Source organism: Dasypus novemcinctus, chromosome 12 (genome assembly GCF_030445035.2).
Source record: "Dasypus novemcinctus isolate mDasNov1 chromosome 12, mDasNov1.1.hap2, whole genome shotgun sequence".
Lineage (NCBI taxonomy): Eukaryota > Metazoa > Chordata > Mammalia > Cingulata > Dasypodidae > Dasypus > Dasypus novemcinctus.
In genome coordinates, this window is record NC_080684.1 from 41,074,421 (window position 1) to 41,101,546 (window position 27,126).

Below are 27,126 nucleotides of genomic sequence, written 5' to 3' on the forward strand. Positions count from 1 at the left end.
TCCAACTCAAGGTACCATAAGAGATACTTTTTCACCAAATGTCTGTTGCCATGTGTTAAAGCAAGATGGTGGGCAATGTCTGTGAGAGTTCAGCCTGCCTTCTTCCTCTTAAGACTCCGTGGGTCCAGCTTCTTCTGTTCTCAGCTGTAGGCTGGCATAAGTCTCATCTCTCAGGGCTTCTCATCTGTTCTGTTCTCTTCAGCTGCAACCTATCAGGCTCATCTTTCTTCCTCAGTGCTTCTGCCCTGTCAATGGAGCTGTCTCTCTTCCTCCATGTGTCTTCTTTGTGTCTTTACCTCCATATTCTTGATTGAGTGTCCGTTTATACAGCCCACCAAGGGAGCAGGGACTCAACCCTGCACACCCTAATTATGTGGTCTATCAAGGCTCTACTCTTGATTTAATAAAGTAAAAGTGAAAACTCTGAATTTAATACATTCAAAGGGGTATCATGTCCAGAGGAACAGACAAGTTTACAAACATAATCAAGATCTCTTTTTGGAATTCATAAGTAATATCAAACTGTCACAGTATGCTACTATCCCCATCCTTTTATTTCTTTGATTAAACTTCCACATTTCCCATTTTATAGAAATAACATCATTGCATTTCAGGACACACGTACTCTCACCTAGAAAGTTGATTGTGGAATGTCACTCTCCTTATTTTAAGCAATGCATTGCAAATAACATTTCTAAATTTCAGAGGCCAGTATTAATTTCTAATCTGTGAAGTGTCTGGTAATGATAAGCAAAGAGGACAAATGCTATTCATTAAGACAGATAAATTTATGTTTTGAAATTGAAGCTTATTCACTCTCATGGTCTATGTTCATTCTTTAACCTAGCCCCTTTGTGGTTCAAGTATTTTTCTTTCTTTTTTTTTGTTCCTGCTCTATTGCAGTATCTGAACTAATATAAGCTGAATGAAAGTATGCATGAAAATCTTTTAAACTCTTAATCTCTTAATATTGCTTTAACACCTTTGATGGTCTCACTTATCCATCTATGTTAAAGTGATGTGTTGTGGTGACTTAGACAAGTTAATGTATGTTGACTGAATAAGGGCAGATAGTTTCTAGAGTTGCTATGTGGCTAAGAAACTCTCTTCAGTGGTCATAGGACCAGAAAATTCCAGGACTGTTTACTGGGATGGGGAGGAGTGTCGGAATGAGGTGAGAAGTAGGGGCTTGTCACAGGAGTTTGATTTTGTTTCATTAATGTATAGCTTAGAGAGAAATGTACAGATCTTAAGTATAACTTCAATGAGTTTTGACAGATATGTACCTCTTTATAACTAAAACCTCTCTGGATTTACCTTTGAATGTTTCCTTGGTTCCCTTTCTTGTCATTGCCAACCTCCACATCCACCTATACCTAGCAACTAGTCTTCTGATTTCTTTAACCACTTATATTAGTTTCGCTGTCATAGAGAAAGTTCAACATCTCTGATACTAATATTTTATAACCGGTTATTTTACTGGTTTATAAAATTTGTTGTTGTTGTTTTTTAAAGATTTATTTATTCATTTCCTCCCCTTCCTCCCCTCGCCCCCCCCCCCGGTTGTCTGTTCTCTGTGTCTATTTGCTGCATCTTCTTTGTCCACTTCTGTTGTTGTCAGCGGCATGGGAATCTGTGTTTCTTTTTGTTGTGTCATCTTGTTGTGTCAGCTTTCCATGTGGGCGGCACCATTCTTAGGCAGGCTGCACTTTCTTTCACGCTGGGCAGCTCTCCTTATGGGGCGCACTCCTTGTGCGTGGGGCTCCCCTATGCAGGGGACACCCCTGCGTGGCACGGCACTCCTTGCGCGTATCAGCACTGCGCATGGGCCAGCTCCACTGGGTCAAGGAGGCCCCGGGATTGAACCGCAGACCTCCAATGTGGTAGACCGACGCGATAACCACTGGGCCAAGTCCGCCACCAGGCTTATAAAATTTGTGAATTATCTTGATCCTCTGGATAATTTTAGCTTCTCTTTAGCTCGATGCACGCAATTTTTTGGAAATCTACAAGTAGCTGTTTTCCTTATATGCCTATCCTTGAAGGCAGAATGTGAGGAATTTGGCTATGAATAAAACAGATGGTGTATACTCTGGGATCTTTCTCAAGGGATCAGATCAGACCAAGTGACTAAGAAATCTGGGGACTTTATTCTCAGGACAAAAGGGAGAACCTAATACTGAGGGGTCTACAGAATAATCAGAGCTCGGATTCAGCACCAAACTTACTTCATAGTCATAGGCAGGGTGGCTTTGTGCAAAGGGAAACTCAAGATAGTTCAGAAGGGCTCATTATTTATAGAATCTAGGTCCCTATCTTGGTCAATGAGGAACTTTGCCAAATGTTGGTGGGACACCACTTGCTAGAGCTCACCAATCAAAGACCATCAGGAACACAATGGTGTCAGATTATTAGCCTGCTACAGCTAAGGAAAACCCAACCATGGAGAATCATGGGAACTTTCAAAAGTGGGAGCTAGGTGAGGTTATTTATTGCATTTTGAGCACTGGATGAAGTAGTAGGAAGGTCTTCACAGAGATTGATCTGATTTTATAAAATAAGGAGCTGCTGGAAAATTAGTGGTCTCACCTTTAAAATATGGGTCTCTGTAGAGTTACTGTTAGATCAGTTGGTCTGTGTTTTATCTTGGAATATATGGTTCTGAATAACCTCAAGTTAAAAGGGTTTGAGCTACATAGTTTGCCTTGCATGCCATGCTTTGGTACATTTTATCTGTTTTGTGATGCCTAGCAGTTTTCAAAGTTATAAGGTATAAGGTTTTTGTCTCAAATCTCTGTATAAGAACATGTATTAGACTATTAAACAGTTCTTTCAGGTTGGTGGTAAGAAGATGCAGTTGAGGATGGGTCCAGTTTCCATTTGTACTTTTGATTTCTTAACTTCATAGAGCTTAGTTTATATATATATATATTTTAATAAGATGCCTCCCTCTGAACCTTGGCTTACCAGTAACCACTGAAAAGAATGGAGAGTGATGTCACCAAACACTAAATGCTCTGGCCAAGATCTCTCCCTTGTTCCTTCCCTCCAGCATTTTCAGCTTCATCTGTATACCTTCTGCTTTAAACTTCAGAGGAATTGCTCACTGTTGCCTTTATCTCATCATGTGTAGAAACCCAGGTTTCCAAGGGTGTTTTTCTTTTTTCTTTCTAGACTATAGGCTAAGCTTAAAACACTTCTTCCTGTGAGCATTTCTTATTCCCTACTTTATTTTTCCAATAGGCCTTATGGTCATTTGACATGATTTTCACTTATTTCTTTAGTTATTAGTGCTCCCCTGTTGTACTAGGCAGAATTATAGACACTTCCCTCCCCCAAGATTCCTGCATCCTGATTATTCAAATACAATGAATCTACTGCTTTGAAAGGCATTTTCAGATATAATTGGAGCCCCAAGTCAGGTGAAGTTAAGATAACAAATTATCCACCTGGGGGGCCTGATTCAGTGTGCCCTTTAAAAACAGTTTTCTCTGTTTGACACTAGGAAGGAAAGTCAGAGATACTTGAGGCCGGAGAAGAATATGATGTGCCCATGCCCTCTTTGGAGATGGAGGAGACCAGGAACTGCGAGGAACTCAGCTCTGCCTACAGTCTCAATGATTATGGAAGCAGATTCTTTCCCAGAGCCTCCAGGTAAGAGCCTAGCCTGGTAGACAGCTTGGTTTTTGTCTTTGTGAGACCCTAACCAGAGCACCCAGCTAAACTCCTCAGACTTCTGACCTATTACAGAACTGTGAGGTAAAAATTGTCCTGGTCTATGCTGTGATAAGAGTAGGCTTAGTATCTTATTTTCCCATTTGTCACAGTTATATCTTTAGGGCCTAGAGTAGGGCCAAGCATATTAGAAGCCTTCCACAGTCCTTGTTTATATATTTGGTATTGGAAATATCATAAAAAATAATTTTAGCTGTAATTAACTTGCTGTAATGTTTTAAAATTAAAGGTAAGCACTATGAATAAAGAGAATTTTCATCTTGAACACTCATTTTAGATATTTAACTATAAACTCAATAACATTAAGGATTAAGGGTTAACTTAAGAGAGTCCATCTAAATACCTTCTTTAATCTCTGATAAAATTAAAATTATAAAAGGCATCAAGGATTCACTTACAAGTGTTTAAAACCTTTTTTTTTAAAAGATGAATTGATTACCAGACACTGAATACTTAATTTAATGCATGTTTTAGTGCACTTTATGTGACACAAATTAATTTGCAATAGAGGCAGGAAACCTATCTCTAAGGTAATTAGTCATGGTCAAGACTTAATTATCTTCTTAAATAGGAAAACAACCAGCTTATAAAGATATCTGCTATGATGTTCTTGAATGGTACTCTCTCTTATTTATTTAATAACTTTCTACTAAAATAAAATGTTCTGTGATCAACTTTAATAAAAGGACTTGGAAATAATACTCATTTTTTAATACCTCTGGTCTTTCAGGCACAGCACTTTCTTTATAATCACACTGCAGGGTGTTTATAATCTTTTTTTTCTTTCACATGAGGAAAGCAGACTTAGCTGCTTAACTAAAACTCTTTGCTTGTCCTATTCTGTCACACTGCAAAGTCAATGATGCTTTTATTTATTAAATCTATCCCTAATTATTAAAAACATAAATGAATATGTGTATTTGAATATTCCTACCATGTTTGTAACAAAGCATTATAGAATATGAGCAATACATGATCATAATTTTCCTAGAAAACAATTTTATCTTAGAAACATTGTTAGAATTTCTGAGTTTTCTGAACTTCCAGGATGGGAATTGTCAAATATGCAAAACAAATGTACAAGTCAATTGTTTTTGGTCCACAAAAGGAGAGAGTAAACTTAAAATGACCAATTATTAATTGGCATATTTTTTTCTTTCAAGACACAGTTATTGAGAGTATACCATGTGCCTGGTACTGGGCTCTAGGTTACTTTACATGAAAAATTTGTCTATGATAATTTGGGAGCTTTGGGAGAGGAATTTGGGGTGATATTGACTAAGAACTGAGACTCAATGAAGAGTAGGTATTAGTCCTAAGAAGGACAGTTTAGAGGAAGAAAGCAAAAGTGTAGGTGTATCCCAGTTTGAGCAAAAGCAAGGTTAAAGAACTGAAAATAAAAGTGCTGGGTTTTTTTTGTTTGTTTGTTTGTTTTGAGGAACAAAAAAAGTACACTCTTGCTAGATAATGAAGTATATTGTCGGGGAGAGGCTAACATGGAGAGAGAGATTATAAAAGAACAAGATTTGTGCAATGCCTTCTGGGTCCCATTAGTAAAGCTGAAATTTATGTGTTGCCACTAAAGGGGATGCATGTGAGTTTTTATTTGTTCACTCACTCATTCAACAACATTCATTGAAAGTTTGGTTTGTGTACTGCATGGCAGGCCCTGGCATATGGGTGAGAACCTAAAGGCTACAGTTAATTTGTCTCTGTCAGGTTCTTTCCCTCATGGAGCTTATTATCTGGATTGATGCTTTGGAAAGATCATTCTGCCTGTGACATACATAATGAATTGTAGTGTGGAAAGACCTGATGGAAGGGGCTGTAAATGGAAAGCAAACACAGATGATTTGCCTGAGCTAGAAACTCAGGATTTAGGAACAAGGTCATTGATGACAAAGTCTGGGATGTATTTGATGAAATAGGCATTCAGATCCAACTTATTTTGGTAAAGTTAGATGAGATGGAGGGTAAATCCTGTATCTACTGTATATATTTATCACTGTATTTCCAGGCCCTGTCTAATAATTTAATATTGACTTTGAATCATCACCTTTGCCAGATTACTGATTCCAAGCATTCTTGATTTTAAAGTGTGCTCTATATCTGCTTAGTCTAATAGGGGCTGAATTTGATGGGTTCAGATCACTTTTCCTGATACTTTCAATTCACAAATAATATTCTAAAGACAATGACTACCTTGAGCTTTTAGACAATTTTTTTAGCACTATCGGGAAATAGTCACATTCATTGAATAGTCCTTTGTGTGGCAATAGGTGGTTAGAGATGCCTTTTCTCCTAAAAATATCTATTTTATACAAAATTTTACAAGATGGTTGCTGCCCAAATTGATAATCCATGAAGTAAGTATATGCATAATTATTTTTGTGCTGTACAGTTGGTATTGTAAGACATTTGTTCCATTTCATATATAAATATTACCTCTCTGTCACAGTATTTAAAAGAAAATTATTCAAATAGTTGTTTTGCTCCCTTACCCTTGAAATAAAAAGGGTTTCTCTTAGTTTTTCAATTGAAAATGATTTAGAAGTCATGGCTAGAAAATCAACTGATAAAAATGCTAAGAATTTAATTTCACCTTTATGTGTAAAAACTGACATAGAAAAAAAGCAGGTTTCATGAACTACTCAAAGATTAACATTATTCTTCTATTACAGACTCTTGAACATAGAGGGAGCTATGACATTAATGAAGATATTTTCAAGTAGACTTGTTTATAGCTCCTTTTAATTGGAAGACCATCAGTTCCAATGTGTTACGTAACTGCTATCTATTAATCATTTTTACTTTCAGTAAATATTTTTTCATGATGCTTTAATGAAATTCTGTCAATCGGCTTTATCTAAGATGTGAATGTGAATGCATAGAAATATTTATGGAAAACATGACCTCATGTTACATATATCACAAAATTTCCTGATAGCACTATGCTTAATTTTTAGTGCATATGATAATATTTCATGAAAATAATCAGTTAACCTGAGTCACTAGATGTTAAATATAAAACATGATGAAAAGACCAATAATTCACTTTGAAATACCCAAGGGGCACACTTTTGTCACATTTTTGCCAGGATATTCAGACACATACTGGTCTGAGTGATACACAATAATTCTGGCAGTACATAAAGTAGCCCCAGTTAATTGTCACATTGATCATTCCCAGAAAAATAACGTTGTTTAGTACTTTGTGATCCTCGAATTGCTTTGCTCTTTACATTTTTATCTGGCTATCTTGAAAATACAGAGAGGATCAAATCTAAAAATGTATGCCTGTGGATTTTTTCCTAAAGTGAGAGCAATTAAAAGAGATACCAAATTCTCAGCTTGAAATAGTTCATGCCTCCAAGTGCTTAATATTTTATTCTTTCCTAAATGCCAATTTCATGTCTTACTATCTGTAGTGCGGTGTTGTCATATGGCAAAATACTCATGGATCTGCCAGCTTGTGGAAATCAATGAGCTTTAGCATAAAGACTATATTTGGATTAATTATAGGAGATATAGTTATTGATTATCATCTAGCTTTACATATGATAGGTACCAGGGAAATAAAAATCTTAAGCAGGGCATGTATTAAGAGCCTTAAATTTGTTTGTATCTTTAGACATTATAATCTTTCTAGAATCTTGAATGTTCTGAAAATGTAAAGATAACTACATGCAAAAATGAGATGTTTTTTAGTGGTGGAATCATCTCAAATGATTGAATAGTATATCTAAGGTATTATATGATATTATAGAGATATTGAAATAATCATTTTGAAAATGATACTAACATTGACATTTTTAATAAGTTTTTAAATGGAATAAAACATTGTAGATCATTGTAGTTAGAATCATTAAATGCGTATATACATGGGCATGGGTAGAAAGTATACGTGAAAGGAATAAATAGTTGGAAACATTAGGCTAGGATAATTATAGGCAAATATTTTTTTAGTTCAGATTCCAAGCCCAACACTTATTCACTGAGTTATGCTTAAAATGACAATCTCTCTTTCTCAGATTCCTCATTTGTAAAATAGGTATGAGAACAGGCTTTAAACTCTATTTTTAACAGGATTGTTGTAAGAATGAAATGGTGTGGTTCCATGTAGAATGTTTAGAAGTCTTTAAAACATATTAAGAGTTTGCCGTGGTTACTATCATGGTTCCTAGCATTAAAGTGGTATTTTATAAAAATATGTTGCATTTACTAGTGTGTAAGTCTTAACAAAAGTAAACTTTAAAATGAGTTAATGTGTGCATGGTAGCATATAAGGGGAAGGAAAGTGAAGACTTGATAATCAGTTAAAAATTTACTGCAGTGCTGGAATGATATCATATTGGAATATTCGGAGTCATGTCTCCTCTCTGAGAATTATACAGATATCAAAAGCATCAAACTCTTATCATTTGGTCTCTTTGTTTCCTGTCATACATTAAGTATGATGGCTGCATATAACACCACAATGTAGCAGTGAGAGTTTTGTAGGATTTTATGTGTCTTTTGGTGGAAAGAGTTATTGATTGACAATTTAGGGATTCTGTGACTGCAAGGTTAGTCTCTTACCTGTCAATGTAAAGGCTGCTCTTCATTATAGTTGTATGTGAGTCATGGCAATTTCAAATTGCCCTGCTTATCTTCTACAACTCCCACCCCCTCAGCTTATGCTACTCAGTCACCCAGGTTTCCCTCTGTCCTTTGGACATACTAAGCTTCTCCTTCACAGGACTTTTCCTTTCCTGTTCCACACTCTGGATTACCATAAGGCCAGTGTCTTTATTTTATTCAGGTCTACTCAAATGGCTTAACAGAGTTCCAGTGATTAGAATATAGTTCTGTTGGAGCATAAACTTTGTCTGTTTGTTCAATCTTGTATCTCCTGCTCCCAGAATATAAATAAATAAATGTTAGAAATGAATGAATATGACTGGCAACCTTTAAAATCAAGAAGAAATTTCTATGCAAATGATGTTGAAACTATTAACTTTTAACTTGGTAAATTGGTATCTTGTTCAGATAGTATCAGCCAAAGAAATTTACTTTAAGATGCAGTACCACCAATAGCACTTTCTTATATTTACAGACTGTTCCTATGGGAAAATTGAGCTTGTTATCATCAATGAATTCCAGAGCAAGTGAGAAGGATCAATGTAAGCATCAAAGTAAAAATTCTTTAAAAATTCACCTTAAAAACTGAAGGATAATTTTTTTCCTACTTTTAGGATGTGCAAATTCAAAAATAAAAAGGATAATGACATTTTTTCCCCAACCTAAATCTTAATCTAAGCACTTTCCTGATTATTTTATGAACAGACATTTCTTGAAAAAGAAGATGATTATATTTTAGTTTGTTTCACTACAATAAGATTTCTCATCTTTACTTTCCAGTTAAAATTGTGTGCACTGGCAAAGGAATCAAAAAATGCTATGCCCAAATATTCACATTTTATTGTTTTTGTTTACAGTAAAAAATAATGTAATGTTTCTCTCTGAGGGAACACATCATGAATAGGAATGCTTTTGGGTCAAAAAGCTCTTAGACGAAAGAGTCCTCTTGACTTTCTGTAAGAATAGTGTCATAATAGAAACACAATTTTAAATATTCCATTGATATCACAACATTTTCAAATCAAAAAGAACGTTTATTTCTTCGTATGTAACTTTTGCCCCATTTCCTTTGTAGAATTCCGATTTCAATCACTAAAGCACACTTCAGTGCTTGACATGTTAAATCATTGAACAACTTTAACGATAAATGAACATAAAGATAATCTCAAATTAGTTAATTCTCAGAAATACACACATAGAGACCCTGTGAGGAGAAATACCACATCTCTGTATTTAAAGACCCCTGAAGCTTGAAGAAGTTGACTTTGAAGCCAGACTTCCACATTCAAATCCTGTCTCTGCTAGTTCCTGTATTATTATCTGCAAGTTAACTCTCTATATCTTAATTTCCTCATAAAAAAATGTTGAATAATAATATCCAGCTCATGGGGCTGTTAAGGACTAACGAGTTAATGCTTAAAACATCTGGCCTATTATATGCATACACGAGAGTTCTCTATAGCTGTTATTCTCCCTCTGGGATTTGCCAATTATTTTGGGAGTATGAGGCTATTTTGATCATTTACGGTAGCTAATTCATGTGAAATATTTCTATATAAAGATCATTAAAAATTTCTTACTTGAGTATCCCTTAAGAGCCCATTTTTAAAGGTCATTGGTGTGGGAGGCATAAGTTATCCATACTCTGCTGGTGACTTGATAAGACATCCTGACCTAAATTGGCCATCATCATAATTCCATAGTGATGTTGATGTTCCCACTGTAAATATTTATTAAATACACTTCATGCTCACTACTTCAAGAAGTGCTGGGAAGGGAGTGGTACAGCTGGGAAGTGCTGGGAAATAAATGTTATAAGCTTAAAAAAAAAGCTTACAACATAGACATTTTTCCCTGTGGGATATTCTTATGAATAAACATAAAAGAACATAAATATAACTTATATTTTAGAAGTCAGATGTAGCCTAATTAGTTAACATTACTAATGTTATGAAATATTTATTCTCACTTATTAATGAAATTTCAAATGTCTTAACAAAACTGAGATTCTCCATGAAACTTAGTAAGCAGCCTTCTTTGGGGAAGTTTACAACTGTGTTTTGGGGAAAATATTATAATATGCTCTCATTGGAATTTTAACCAATGCCTTGATATTTATGCTGTGGTAAATGACTGTCTTGCTGAAAATAGAATGGTATTGACATGAATGAAATTTGCATTATTTATTTTGGTCTTGCATAATATTTTATACATTTAACATTCTTCCATATACCTCTCTCCCTCCCTCACCTAAACATACATTCATATACACACATATACACTAACCAGATGAAAAACATTCTGAACAAAAATATAGTCAATTTATTGATAGATGAGTCATAAAGAAATTTTAGTTCAGAAATCCAGTACTCTAGAATTGTATTCAAATGAAGGCATGTTCAGTACCTTTCTGATACTTGTGCGATAACTACAGTGGATTATGGGACCTGTGTATTAATAGTATTAGTTAATAACTTCCACTTTTTATTTTACATCTGATTGTACTTTCCATATGGGTTTAATATTGTTGATCCCCTTCTTTGGAATATCAGACGAAGAGTTAAAATTGTAATAACCTGTGTCAGCACTCTGTTACACAATGTTTATTTTAATGTGTTTGTTGTAAGAAAAATCTTATGTATAATCAATAAACGATCTGCCACAAATACTTTAAGATTTATTTTTCCTGAAACACTTCCTTTTGCTTCACTTATAATCCCGTTAGTCATTTTTTGCCCTACTACTTGCTCCTGGTAAAACAAGCCCCATGAATATTTAGCATCATGGCTTTCAGCTGGTAGGTTAAATAATGCCACTCTATCAAAACATTATATAGAATTTGCATTAACTCAGTATTTTCTCTCAGAGGTCTTCTAAAATATCTTTAATAATAAAAATAAGAGCAAAAATTCAAAGGCAAAAGCAGAAAAACTAAAGCTAAACATTATGTAGTTTCTCCATCATACTTTTATTTTTTCAAGTTTATTTCTGTATCAGAATATATCCTTCCAGAGGACCAGCATGAAGGTGAACCATGTTACTTAGCTGTGTCCTTATTATGATAGCACACTTTTGGAGCTTAATATCTATTTTTAAAAGCCAGAGTAAAAGGAAGCATATTAAGGTGAAGTATAGAGGACTGCGGGGAGATGGCAATGGACTAACAGAGTTGAATGCTCTCACAAAAACTATGGAAAATGAGCCAAAAGGGCCTAAGGGACAACCTTTAAGGGTCAGCAGACTAGGACAGTGCTATACAACACCCAGGAGGATGAGGGATAGAGGTTTGAAGAAGTCAAAATGACAAACATGAGTTATCAAGCCCCCATGGTGGCTGGGAAGGGCTTCCCTCCCTCACCCCTAAGATATTAAGCTGGGCTAAAACACCAGCTCACTGCAGCTGACTGAGAGGGGAACAGACCTCTTCCTCCCTCTCGGCTGTTTCAAGGGGAAAAGGAGGGGAAGTTGGGATGCTTTTCTTCAGTGAATTTGGCCAGCAAAGCCTGCTTTGAATCTCCAATCTGGATATTCAACACAGGAACACAGGAAAGCTGAGCCTGAAACACCTCCATGGAAAGGTGTACTGATTAGCATCATCTGCTGACTGGTCTGGAAATTGTATGGACAAAAACTGTCAGTGCTCTCTGTATCCTACCCCCGGGAGAAAATCTGCACCCCACTGGCCCAATTTTGAAAACATAAGTGGGGCAAATTTAAAGAATTAAGAATAAGTTGAAACAAATATCAAAGAACAGCTGTGAAAAACAAACAAACAAACAATAGGCACGAGAGAGAAATTAGCCATCAGAGTAAATTCACCAATATATCCAGATGTCTAGACATCAATTAAAAAAATGACAATCCATACTAGGAAACAGGAAGAGATGGCCCAGCCAAAGCAGCCAACCAAACATCCTGAAGAGATACAGGATTTAATACAATTAATCAGTGATAATCACAGAACTCTCCTAAATCACTTCAAAGAATTTAAAGAAAAAATGACTAACATAAAGGATATAAGAAGATACTGGAAGAGCATGAAGAACAATTTGAAAGCCTGCAAAGAAAAATAACAGACCTTATAGGAATGAAAGATGAGATTAAAAATAGATGGGATTAAAAATACATTAGAATTTTTTTTTCCTGACTTCCTCCTCAGATTGCGTATTGCTGGTGTCTTTTAAAGTCTATTTCATCTGATAAAAGGATAGCTATTCTTGTTGGTTTTTTTTTGTTTGTTTTGTTACTGCAGGCATGGGGTATCTTTTGCCAACCTTTCACTTTCAATCCATTGGTATCCTTTGGGTCTAACGTTAATCTTTTGCAGACAGCATACAGGTGGCTCCTATTTCTTATCCATTCCATTCCACCAGATTTTGTCTTTTGATTGGAAAGTTTAATCCATTAACATTCAATGTTTTTACTGTAAAGGTAGTTCTTATATAACCCATTTTGACCTTTGGGTTTTATCTGTCATATTTTTATTACTCTTTTGACACTCTGAGTTACTTTTACTGGTATAATCCTCATTTCTAGACTGCCTTCCAAGCCTCTCCTGTCTTTTCTTTTCAGACTGTAACACACCCTTAAGTATTTCCTGCAAAGCTGGTATTTTGGTTACAAACTCTCTCAGTTTCTGTTTATCTGTGAATATTTTAAACTTGACCTTAGTTTTGAAAGCCAATCGTGCCAGATATAACTTGGCTGGGAGTTTTTATATTGCAGTATCTTAAATATATCCTACTATTGTCTTCTTGCCTCCATGGTTTCTGATGAGAAATTGACACTTACTCTTATTGAGTATCCCTTATATGTTATGAGTTGTTTTTCTCTTGCTGCTCTCAGAATTCTATCTTTGGCTTTGATATTCTGATTAGTATGTGTCTCAGAGTTAGTCTATTTGAATTTATTCAGATGGGAGTATGTTGTGCTTCTTGGACATGGATATTTATGTCCTTCAACAAGGTTGGGAAATTTCCTACTGTTATTTCCTCAGATACTCCTTCTGCCCCTTTCACTTCTCTTCTCCTTCAGGGTCATCCTTGACATGTATATTTACATGTCTCTTGCTGTCAACCTTGTTCAAATTTTTCCATTCTTTTTTTCATTTGTTCTTTTGTATGTTCACTTTGGGAGGTCATTCCTTCAAGCTCACCAGTCCTTTCTTCTGTCTCCTCATATCTGTTCTTATGATTTCACAGTATTTTTAATTTCATTTATTGTGCCTTTCATTCCTGTAAGATCTTCTGTTTTTCCATGAATGTTTTCAAATTCTTCTTTGTGCTTATCAAATATCTTCTTAATATCCTTAATCTCTTTAGCCAATTCATTGAATTTATTAAGGAGATTGGTTTGAACATCTGTGATTAGGTCACGTATAAAATAATGTAGTATTGTTAAGTTCGTAGATATTAGAATAACACAAGGATTTATTTCTGAATCTGTAGAGATTGTTCAAATATGATCAGATTGTACAGTGTAGCATTACATGTGTAGGGAAGTTACCTCATTAAAAAAAACTCACTAAAAATAATTGTTTTTTGTACCAGTGAGAATTCTTATTTATAAGCAATAAAACTTAAACTTGGCTGATGTATGCAGAAATATAACATAAAATATATGTATTAAGAATCATATGTAGTGAAGGGGATTACTGAAGAGTCTGGTGGGTGAGGCTCAGAAATCCTAAGAACAGAATGACATCCAATATCAAGACACAGACAAGTCAAGCCTGTTTCTGCCATGGCGGAGAACTAGATGCAACAAATTGAGCTGGCTCTGACCTTTCTGATTTTAGTTGAAGGTTATCACTGTCAATGATGCAGCTACTGAAGCCATTGGAACCTGAGTGAAACTGAAACTATTGTAACCACTGCCAGAAATAACTTTTCACAGTGAATTCTTTTCTAGGCTATTAGATACAGATTCTAAACCATGGTAATTGCATGTATTTGATTGTGTCTAAGGCATATGATTGCATCCTAGTAGTGAGAGTATTTGTTTTTTCAGCTTTTAAGTAATGAAAGAGCTGCGGTTTCTCTTAACATGGATAAAAAGGGTATGGGAGATGCTCTCAAAGATACCAAAGCCCTCATCCAATGAGGATTATTTTCCCTTTTGTAGTATCCACCCATCCCTTGAATTTGTCTTTTCCTATAGCTCATTCTTGACCAATAGGATGTGCTAGACACTAGAACAAAAATATCCTGAGATGTTCCAGTTGGAAACATTTGTCTTTTGGAACATTTGTTCTTGAGTTACTCACTTTGAAACCTACCCACCACACAGTGAGCCCATGAGAAGATGCTCTGGTTGACAGCCTTGTCGAGCTTCTAGCTGACAACCAGCATCAAGTGTCAGCCATGTGACTGAGCCCTCTCTGACATCCAGCACAGGCCAACTTTAAAACCACTGCATCCCCTGATAAATGACTGCAAGCCTTTGTGGAACCACTGGCAAGAACCAGTCAACTGAGCCCAGAAAGCCACAAAATCCATGAGAGATCATATAGATTGTTTAAGCTATTACATTTTAGATAGTTTGTTATACAGCAATAGATAACAGTAAAATAAGAATTCCCCAAAACTTTGCAGATCTGGGCAGAAAAGAGTGAGGAGGGAGGGTGGCAGAATGGGGAGGAAAATAGAGGAAAAGTAAAGATAGATTTTCCATCACTACAAATTCAACCCATCATATGTAAACATAATTTTTTTTAAAGACTAGCATTTCTTGAGTGACTGGGATGGTACTAAATGCCCTCTCATAGATTATCTTTTTTTTCTTGACTACTTATACAACAGCAATTATTTGAATTCCGCAACTATATTTTAAAAGATATACAAGTTTAGACAGGATGCATGATATTTTGAGATATACGCTAATGTTTGTCAGAGGCAAGTCCTGTATTCAGGTTTCTCTGACTCCAAAGGCAAAGTTTAATAACAATAGACTGCTAAATTTGCCATTTCCCTCTTTATTTGCTTGCCTACAAATGATTTAGTAAAATTACCATAGTTAAAGGAAAATATTCAATATACGTCTGTTCAAAATTTATTATTTAGAATTGCCCCTGTGACTTTAAGAAGAGATCAACACCTGGTGATCTATATCACCAGTTATACACCTAGTTTCATGAATTGGTCCACCGCTGAAGGACTATATACCAAATTACTGTGAAATATGCTTGATTATAATTCTAGCAATATATGCCTTCAAGGCAATTCTGGAGATATGCAAACCACTCACTTATTTATTGTCTATGTCCACATCTTAAGGTTTTAGGTATAAATATAACAGTGAATTGTGGGGTAATGTCAGAAAGACCAACATTGCTCACATTCACTATTTCTTTATAAACTAAGAAATGTAGTGGGAAAATTCTTTTGCATTTTTAGGTGATGTGTCAAACTGAATGGTTATGGGGTCACATAATAAGAGTCTTAATAAAATAAATTGCCCTATTTGCAATGAGTCTTTGTTTTGACATTACTGCCAGCCAGTTGTTGTAACAGGACAGTTATAACAATGAATATGTACAAGCAGTTTATTTCCTAATGGCATGCTAAACTAGAATCAAAACAGGCCTATATCAGCATGTATTAAAGTTGAATGGCATTTAAATAAGCACTGACACATTTTCTGATTTACCTTCCCAAATTCCTCATTTGTTAAAAAATGTGAGAGTCAGAAACTGTGCTAAAAATAAGGATTCGAAGGTATTAATACTGATAAAATGTATGTGGGCAGTAAATAAAAGACCTTCATTCAAAAGGGAATGTGAAACTGTGTAAATATTTTCAGCTTAACATTTACTTTTGTATAAAATATGTATTTTTTAGGTAATTAAAGCTGGATATATTGTTTTCAAAAGGAAAAAAAAAAACCTCAATTTAACTTAAGGGATAATATTATAATCATAAATTAAAATGACCAATTACTGAAGTTTAACATAACTAATTCATTCTGGAGAACTCTCATATTGGCATATAAAGTTTATTCTTTAATTTTTCCCAATTTAAAAACATCTTTGTATCCCATAGCCACATCTAATTATTGCTTACTTCTCTTTGATCAGTACCACCTTCTTGAAACACTTCAGTTGAAATGCCTCTGTCTCTCTCATTCTCTTACCTCACTCTTTGCTCCTCAAGAGTCTCATTTAATATTTTCTTCCCATCTCACAGCCCTCTAAAATCCAAACTGCCCCACGAAAAGATGCTAAATAATATCACTGCTAGTGTCTTCCCCAAGATTGACTCAGAAACTCATCTGCCACTACCCCTTAAGCTCAAAGTCTGATAAGAACTGTACCCAGGCTTCCCCTATATACACAATTTTTTAAAAATTAATTAATTTATTCCCCCTCAATTGTTTGTGGGCACTGTCTACTCTCTGTGTTCCATTTGCAGTTGCTTTCTGTGATCATCTTCTCTTTAGGATGTACTAGGAATTGAACCCAGGATCTCCCATGTAGGAGAGAGGCACTCAATCATCTGACCCACCTGAGCTCGCTGATTTATTTTGTCTCTTGTTGTCTTTCCTCTTCTGTCTCTTTTGTTGTGTAATCTTGTCACATCAACTTGCCACACCTGCCCGCAGCATCAGCTTGCATTTTCTAGGAAGCACTGGGAACCAAACCAGGACCTTCCATGTAGTGGGTGAAAGCCCATTTGCTTAAGCCCCATTCATTTCCCCATGTACATTATTTGACAGAGAAGGAAGTCACTCTGGGGGAAAACGAGCTCACAAAACAGATAAGACATTTATAGAGTGTCACTATTTCAAAAGAAAAGAAAAAAAACAAATGCTGTGTAAAAAATTGCATCAGAAGAAATATCAAGAAAGACCTATAATTTCATATTAGCCTACTAACCCTACTAAATGATGTAAGAATATATATTATGAATCATTTAAAAAAGTAAATGCTATAAGAACATATATTATGAAACATTAAAAAAGACAAAGTAAAATATTAGATATGAAAAACATGAGTGTTGAAACCATTCAATAGACACAATAAATACAGCTGAGGGGTGGATTAGAAAATTAATTCAGATTCAGAAATCTCATAGAATAAAGGAGATGGCATTCTAAGAAAGGAAGAAACATGAAGGAAAGAATAGATACATAGAATAAAAGTGGAAGTATAACATGCAGAACGATTAGAAGCTAAAGATGAAAAGGGAAAATATTTGAAGAAACAACAGAGATAAAAGTACTGACAAAAAGGAAAATATATAAAATACCTGAGAAATATATATAATAGCATCATAAAGTTAGGGAGAGATCAAAAGTTATAAGAATTTAGTAATGAGCTTCTGTTTTTAGACTGAAGGTAAAGATACCATGATTTTTAATGTAAGAAAAGAATAAAAGAAACAAAAAAGTAGGGCAAACTCTTATAATAATTATGTTATTGAAACAAGTCTAAATTAATTGATACAGTTAATAGAAATGGACTAAACTTACTAAGTTTTGGTAAATTGAACAATAAAGGTTTGGAGTGTCCCTATGCTCTTTCTTTTCTGTCTGTGTTCAATCCTATGTGATGTCATAGACTCATGGCTTTACTGTATTATATATATATGTAAATATTAAGACATTTATTATAGAAATTGCCTTGTGTGACCTTGGGGAAGCAAGTACTAATTCTATAGGGCAAATCACATGTTGGAAACTTTGATGAAGTTGACATTGAATTCCCCAGAAGAAGCTGTCTGATTGAAGTAGAGCTAGAAAATCTTCTTTCTGACTTCTGAAATCCTCAGTTCTTGCTTAATACCTCCAACTGATTATATGAAAAGACTTCTGTTATTGCTGAAAATAATCTCCTATTTTAATTTTAGATTCAACCAAGCTGTGTCTGGACGTGAGATGCAAATCCATTTATGAAATATCCTCACAGTAACAATCAGTCCAGAAATTGCTAGACCAAATAACTGGGCAGAAAAGATAGACATAAAGATGGACAAAGTGCCCCAACAGGATGACCAGTATAACCTAGACAAGTTGACACATGAACATAACCATTACAAATTACCATCTGAGTACTGAAGACTCCCAGATTTGTCTCCAACCTAGACATCTTCCCAGAACTCAGGACTCCTATACCCAATTGCCTATCCAACAAAAGAAATCACGCATTCAATTATTAGAAAGGGTGAATGGCATTATAATCTGGAGGTGGTCAGTGATGATAACTATGAGAAAATGACACTTGTAGTGAAGTTTGAAGGGTGAATACAAGGAAAAAGTTGGACTATGAATAGGAGGCTTTAGTGCAGAAGGAACAACTTCAGCAAAGGATCTGAGACAGGAAGAGGCATGGCACATTTGAGGAACTAAGAAATTCATCATGGATATAGCTGAGAACACAGCAGGAAAGTGTTGCATATAAGGCCCTGTAGTAAGAGCAAGGATCATCTAAAACCCTTTAAGCCTTGTTAAAGGATTTGCTCTTTATACTAATAACAATGGGAAGTCATTGAAGGATATTAGGCAGGCACTAACTGATCAGATCTTTATTTGGAAAATAAATCTTCCAAATAAGATTTGGAATCTTATTCCAAATCTGAATCTTACTCATCTCCACTATGTAATATGACACATGGTATACTGTAGAGGCTCAACAATGTCCTTTGAATGTATGTGAGATTATTCGTGCTACATCAGTTATTAAAGTTCTAAACAAAATACTTGCAAATAGAATCCAGCAACATATCAAAAGTCTTATACACCATGACCAAGTGGGATTTATTCCTGGTATGCAAGGGTGGTTCAAGATTTAAAAAAATCAATTAAAGTAATCACCATATTTAACAACTTGTAGGAATAAAAAACATGATCATCTCAAATGATGCAGAAGAGGCATTTAACAAAATCCAGCATCCTTTGTTGATAAGAACACTTGAAAAGATAGGAATAGAAGGAAATTTCCTCAATATGAAAAAAAGGCATATATGAAAACCCACAGCCAATTTCATAGTTAATGGGGAAAGTTTGAAAGTTTTCCCTCTAGGATTGGGAACAAGACAAGAACACCCATTGTCACCATTGTTATTCAATATTATGCTAGAAGTTCTAGCTAGAGTAATTAGACAAGAAAGAAAAAAGACATTCAAATAGGGAAAGAGGAAGTCAAATTCTGACTATTTGCTGATGACATGGTCCTATATTTTTAAAATCCTGTAATTCCCACAACAAAGTTACTTGAGCATATAAATAACTTCAGCAAATTGGTGGGATACAAGATCAATATGCAAAAATAGGTAATGTTTCTGTACACTAGTATTGAACAATCTGAGGAGGAAATAAGGGAAAAATTCCATTTATAATAGCATCAAAAAGATTTAAATACCTAGGAATCAAAGAAGTTCATTACCTATATGCAGAAAACTATAAAATAATGCAAAAGAAATCAATGAACAAATGGAAAGACAGTCTGTGTTCATGGATTGGAAGACTAAATTTTGTGAAGATGTCAATCCTACCCAAACCAATTTATAGATTCAATGCAATACCAATCAAAGTTCCAACAGCTTATTTTACAGAAGTAGAAAAGGCATGGGAGTGGATGTGGTTCAAGCAGTTGAGGGCCCATCTCCCACATGGGAGGTCCTGGGTCCGTTTCCTGGTGACTTCTGAAAAAACAAAAACAAAAAACAAGCAAAAAAAATGAAAAAAACCAATTCAGGGAAGCTGATGTAGTTCAGTGGTTGAGTGCTGGCTTCCCACCAATAAGGTCCTACGTTCATTCCCTGGCTCCCAGTACTTAAAAAAGAAGAAAGGGAGGGGGAGAGGGAGAGGGAGAGGGAGAGGGAGAGGGAGAGGGAGAGGGAGAGGGAGAGAGAAGATAATTACCATATTCATTTGGAAGGGAAATTTCACCTGAATAGACAAAAATATTCTGTAAGAGAAGAGCTATGTGGAAGGAATTTGACTACCTGACCTTGAAACATATTACAAAGCTACAGTGATCAAAACAGCACTTATTTGGCATAAGTATAGACACACCCATCAGTGGAAGAGTTGAGAGCCCAAAAGTAAACCTTCACCTCTATGGCCAACTTGTTTTTGACAAACTTGCCAAGTCTATGTTAACAGGACAAAATAGTCTCTTCAGCAAATGGTGCTGGGAGAACTGGATATCCATAACCAATAGAATGAAAGAGGACCCTTATCTCCCTCCCTACATAAGAATAAACTCAAAATTGATCAAAGACTTAAATATAAAAGCCAGGACCATAAAACTACTGGTAGGAAATGTAGGGAAGCCTCTTAAAAATCTTGTGGTAGGTAGTGGTTTCTTGGCCCTTATATCCCAAGCACAAGCAACAAAAGAAAAAAGTAGATGAATGGGAATGCCTCAAAATTAAGCACTTTTGCACCTCAAATGATTTTATCAAAAGGGTGAAAAGGCAGCCAACTCAACGGAAGAAAATATCTGGTAATCCTATATCCAATAAAGGTTTACTAGCCATGATATATAAAGAGATGCTAAAATTCAACAGTAAAAAGACAATCTGATTAAAAAATGGGCAAAATCATTGATCAGACATTTGTTCAAAGAAGAAATCCAAATGGCAAAAAGACAAAACAAAACAAAAAAACAAATGAAAAAGTATTCCACATCACTAGCAATTAGGGAAATGCAAATCAAAACTACAATGAAATATCATTTCACACCTATTAAAATGGCCACTATTATGAAAACAGAGAAATACAAGTATTATAGAGGATGTGGAGAGATAGGAACATTATTCACTGTTTATGGCAATGTAGAATGGTGGATCCACTGTGGAGGACTGTTTGGCAGTCCCTAAAGAAGTTGAATATGGATTTGCCATGTATACTGCAATACCATTACTGGATATGTACCCAGATGAATGGAGAGCAGTGATATGAACAGACATCTACACACTGATGTTCATAGCAGCATTATTCATGATTGCCAAAAGAGGGAAACAACCCAGGTGTCCGTCAGCTGAGGAATGGATAAACAAACTGTTATATACAACCATGGACTATTATGCAGCTGTAAGAAGAAATGAAGTCATGAAGCATATGACAACATGGATGAACCTGGAGGACATTGTGTTGAGTGACACAAAAGGACAAAAACTGTATGATTATGCTGTTATGTATTAAATATATTGTGTAATATTATAGAGATAATTACTTGAATATGGGCCATCAGAAAATAGAATGAGTTTAGAGGATGGAAAGCTGTTTAACTAGTGCAGAACTGATAAAAAGGATGTGTGTTAGTATTTGGAAATGAATAGCAAAGGTGGAAGCACATCATACTGTTGGTAACTAGCAATGTTGTTACATGGGTGTATTAGTCAGGGTTCTTTAGGCGAACAGAATCAACAGGAAATATCTGTTGATAGCATGAGATTTTATGGGTCTTTCATGTGATGATGCAGATGCACAAGTCCAAGTTCCACAGGCAGGCTGCAAACCAGGGGCTCCAATGAGAGCTCCAATGAAGGTCCTTTATGAGTTTCTGGGAGACTTTGGCTGTCCAAAGATGAGCTGGGAAATTCTCTCTGAATGCTGCAATCACTTTCTCTTTTAAGGCAATGAACTGATTTGAATAAAGCATTACTCATTGCTGGTGGCAATCTCCCTGATTGATGTAGATGTAATCATCTATGCAGTAAAGTCACTGGTGACTAAAGACCATATAAGTCCTTGTATTACAATTAGCCCAGTGCTTGCTTGACCAGACAACTGGGCACAATTATATATTAGCCTAACCATTGCAGTGGGTATGACAGTGGTTGAAAGGGAAAGTCTACGATCACGTAAATTACTAAAAGGAAGTTAAAAAATGTTATATGGGACTGAAAAGCATAGTAAACCTCATGTGAAATATGAATATGGGTAGTATTGTATATTTAAGACTGTTTTTTTGAAATTGAACAAATGTATATTAATGTTACAAGATGTAAATATCAGACAAATAACATTATGCAAAGAAACAAGACACAAAATACTACATACTGTATGATTACATTTATTTAATATGTAAATACAAATCAATTTATAAAGGTGAAATTAGATATTGGTTTTGTAGGTTTGTAGTAGGCTAGAGGGATTGAGAGGTGACTGCTAAGAGTTGTGTTTTCTTTTCGGAGTAATGAAATCATTCTAAAATTCTTTTGGTGATGAATTCATAACATTGTGATTGCACTAAAAGTCATTGATTATACACTTTGGATAGATTGTATGGTATGTTAGTATATCTAAATAAAATTGCTATAAAATAAATAAATATGCAAAAATAGCCAGAAATAGCAGCTATGTGCAATAGGGGAAGCATAGAGAGTTTGAGAGGTGATGAATTTTTTGTTGTTGTTGTTTATTATTATTATTGAAATAATGAAAATGCTTTAGTAATGATTGAAATGATGAATGCAAAACTATGTGATTTTGCCAACTGTATTAGTCAGGCAAAGGGGTGCTAATGCAAAATACCAGAAATCAGTTGGCTTTTATAAAGGGTATTTATTTGGGGTAGAAGCTTACAGTTATAAGGTCATAAAGCATAAATTATTTCCCTCTCCAAAGTCTGTTGCCATGTGTTGGCACAAGATGGCAGGCAATATCTGTGAGGGTTCAGCCCTCTTCCTCCTCCTGATGCTCCATAGTCCCAGCTTCTTCTAATCTCAGCCACAGGCTGGGGCAAGTCTTGTCTCTCTCCTGGAGCTTATTTCTCTCCCAGGGCTCATTTCTCTCTGGACTCAGCTTCTCTGATAGCTGTAGACTATCAGGCTCTCTCTTTTCCAGGCCCCCTGCCATGTCTATGAGCCACCTGTATTCCTCTGTGTTCTTCTCCTATGTGTTTGCTTCTTATGGTTCCAGCATAGAAAAAACTCCACTGTCTGCTCTGCCATGTGGTTTTCTCTGTGAGCCCCTGCCCACCAAGGGGGTAGGGACTCAATGTCCTACTGACATGACCCAATAAAAGCCTTAATCATTATTTAATAAGTAAAAGTGAAACCTCTGGATCCAATACACTCTATTAATAATATGCCCAGAGGAACAAACCAGTTTATAAATATAATCCAATATCTATTTTTAGAATTCATAAATAATACTGAAGTGCTATACCAACTATCATTGATTGTAAACTTTGGATGGATTGCACACTTTGTTAATGTGTATCAATAAAATTGATTTGTAAAAAAAACATTTTTGACTCAAGTTTCATTTCAGCATAGTGGGTTACTAATTGAAATTTAAAAATGAAAAAATATTTTTGTACATGTTTGGCAAACCAAATCAACTGAGGTTTCTATAAGTCTAGCTTGCTGTTGTCTGCTATTTAATTAACCAGTGCACAAATAAAATGTCCTCAGTTCAATTTCTATTCCATAGCTCAGGACTGTAAACTATCACAGCATAATTAAAAGTCCTGAATTCTCCCTAGAAGGATATTGCCAGTAAGCAACCAACCAATGAATAGAGAAGCCTGACTGTTATTCTGCTAAATTATGTGTTAATAAAGCTGCACAAGTATTCTTTACTAAATCTGACTGACTCAAGGAGACCCCAGTTGGCATCAAGACACCTACACTTAAAACCTCCCCAAACACCTGAGCTAAGGGAGAGCTTCATTAAAGCTAATATAGGAACAGTGGGAAGGTGGCTTTCAGTTAGGCAGTCCAGGCTCAGCTCTCCCACAAAAACAATGGAGAAAGACCCAAAAGCTGCTGAAGGGATCTGCTTTGGTGGTCAGCAGACCAGACAGTTCTTCACAATTCCCAGGAAGGTGAGGGACAGGTAGATGAGGAAACCAAAACAAGGCTTCCTAAACCTCCCAGCCACTAACCCAGAGATATTAAGTGGGGTAAAATCCCTGGCTCATTGTAGCTGACTGAGAGGGGAACAGACATATTCCTCTCTGTCAGGTGCTACAAGGGAAAAGGGAGGGTGTGTCAGGGGACTTTTCTTCAGTGAATTTGGCCAGGGGAGCCCACTTTGAAACTCATCCATGGCCAGACCAAAACAAAGGAAAACTGAGAGAGATACACCTCTGTGTAAAGTTGCAAGAACAAGCTCCATCTCTTGACTGACTCTGGAAATTGCATTGGACAAAATCTGTTTTTAGGGGTTTCTTTACCCCACCCTGGGAGAAAATCTGTGCTCCATTAGTAAGTCTCTGGCACAATTTTGATAACTTAAGCTGTGTAATTTTTTTTTTTTTTTGGGGTATTTCTGATCATCAGACTCTTCTTTATTGTGAAAAAAATACATGTTTTCCCATAGTTTCTAGCTTGTAGTCTTACACCAGTCTATTGGAGATATGTGAAACAGGTCAAAAACCTCCTAAATATAGCAACATTTTAAACATTTGAACCGAGCAATGTACTATGTGGATTTTTATTTGCTAGTCAAATATCCTGAGTTATTTTTATATGACCAGATTTTTAAATCCCTATGTTGTCCAGTTTCTCGATATTCCATGTAAAATATTGTATCCCAGATAGTACACATTAATCCAGCTGATGCTTGCGTGTTAAGAAGGACTATGAATTTCTGTTTTGTAGATGCTATTTGTTATCTTTACAAATAAATAGACTAGCACTGAACTTAGACTAAAATCGCTAATTGCATTTTGCATGTGGTCTTCTAATACAAATCATTAACTTCTGTAGAACACATGCAAAAACCTGAGTATAAAAACTGAGTATCATGGAAGATGCTTATTGTTTTTCATCCAAGAAAACTGTCTCATTTTGGGAACTGTAGTAGTCTTCTGACCTCCACTACTTTTTTTTTTTTTAATTATTTATTTATTTTTAAAAAGTAAGTTCAAGAAATATGAGGTCCCATTTAACCCCACCGCCCCCACCCCCCACTCCCCCCACAGCAACACTTGCTCCCATCATCGTGACACATCCATTGCACCTGGTAAGAACATCTCTGAGCATCACTGCACCCCATAGTCAATGATCCACATCATAGCCCACACTCTCCCACGTTCCATCCAGTGGGCCCTGGGGGGATCTACAATGTCCCACAATTGTCCGTGAAACACCACCCAGGACAACTCGATGTCCCGTAACCGGCTCCACCTCTCATCTCTTCCTCCCTTTCCTCCCTTTCCCCAAACCCAGCAGCCACCATGGCTACCCTTCCCACACCCATTCCACATTTTCTCTGTGGACATTGGATTAGTTGTGTCCATTGCACATCTATGTCAAGTGGGGGCTTAGATTCCATATGGATACTGGATGCCCTCCTCCTGCTTTCAGTTGTAGACACTCTAGGCTCCATGATGTGATGGTTGACCTTCTTCAACTCCATGTTAGCTGAGTGGGGTAAGTCCAATAAATCAAAGTGTAGGAGCTGAAGTCTGTTGAGGCTCTGGGCCTGGGTGTCATATTATCAGTCCAGAGATTCAAATCCCTTAAATATATCTTAAACCGCAGCACCTATTACAATTCCTATAAAGTAGCATGGAAGTCTTGTGAAGAGAGATCCCCTCTGAGTCCAATTCCATCACGCAGAAACACAGGCTCCAAAGAAGGGCCATCTGCCATGGCAGTGAACCCCATCTGCCATGACCATAGAACTCGTGGGTCTCTTTATCCCTCAAAAGAACCAATACCTGGGGTTGTATCTACTTTGTCTGTCTCTCAGACTCTGCTCAGTTGTGCATAAGGGCATTCCTCCTGACAACCTCCAGACTCTTTTTTAGAGACTCATAGCCTTATAATCTCATTTTTCCTTTCCATTTCCCCCTTACATTAGGTCAATTAGCATTTTGAAGTCATGTTATTATATGTAGACAGGGATATTCTGCTGATCCGTATTGAACCTTTAATTCAAGATCATTTTCTAGTTGTATCTTCAGCTGGTATGTGGTAGTGGTCCCTCGGTGCCAGGGAGGCTCATCCCCGGATGTTATGTCCCTCGCTGGGGGGAATGCACTGCATCTACATGATGAATTTGGCTGTGAGAGTGGTCACATTTGAGTAACATGAAGGCTGTCAGGAGGAAACTCCCAGGCACAGTGCTACTCTAGGCCTTGTTCTTATTGCAGGTGTACAGGCTCAAAAGCATAGCCATTAGTATCAGGAGCCCACTGTTGGGCCCTCCTTCCTTCCTGGTTCTTGCTGTTGCACCTGGGGGACTGCCGCTGCTCCTCCAGGGTCCATGACAGTGATCCCCCGGCCAGGGGCCCGGTACCCCCCCAGCTGTTGTTTTTAATTGTTTCCACTATGAGTATATCTAGACATTACTATATACCCTGGGCATATGCCCTGTATAACTCCCTGTCAACCCTATATATCTTGTCAATAACATCCTATATCAGTATTCCTCCGCTGCCATTGTTGAACCACTCTGTGATCCAAAACTTCCTGTAAAGTCAATCCCAACAAATTGTCAAGCTGTGTAATTTTAATGACTTAGGATAAGTTGAACCAAATATGAAAAAAGAGTTTTAAAGACATATTAATAGGCAAGAGAGAGAAACTTGTTGTCAAAATAAATTCACCAACATAGTCAGATGCCTAGACATCAGCAAAAAAAAATTATAAGCCATACTAGGAAACAGGAAGAGATGGCCCATCCAAAGGAACAAATGAAATACTCCAAGGAGATGCAGGATTTAAGACAATTAATCAGTGATAAGCACACAAACTCTTCTAAATCAATTTAAAGAATTGAGAGAAAATATGACTAAAGAGATAAAGGATATTTGGAAGGCACTGGGTGAACAGAGAACAATTTTAAAGCCCATAAAGAAAAGTAAAA

General features: G+C 36.2%; 1 long non-coding RNA gene across 1 annotated transcript in view; it reads left to right on the top strand.

Annotated features, from left to right (window-relative positions):
• LOC101415197 (uncharacterized) overlaps positions 1-11,021 on the top strand; it is a 48,386-nt gene extending 37,365 nt beyond the window's left edge. Inside the window, exons 3-4 of the long non-coding RNA XR_009188268.2 lie at positions 3,506-3,654; positions 6,417-11,021. This is a non-coding gene — a long non-coding RNA (uncharacterized lncRNA). The remainder of the gene's footprint in view (positions 1-3,505; positions 3,655-6,416) is intronic.
• Positions 11,022-27,126: the final 16,105 nt, after the last annotated feature.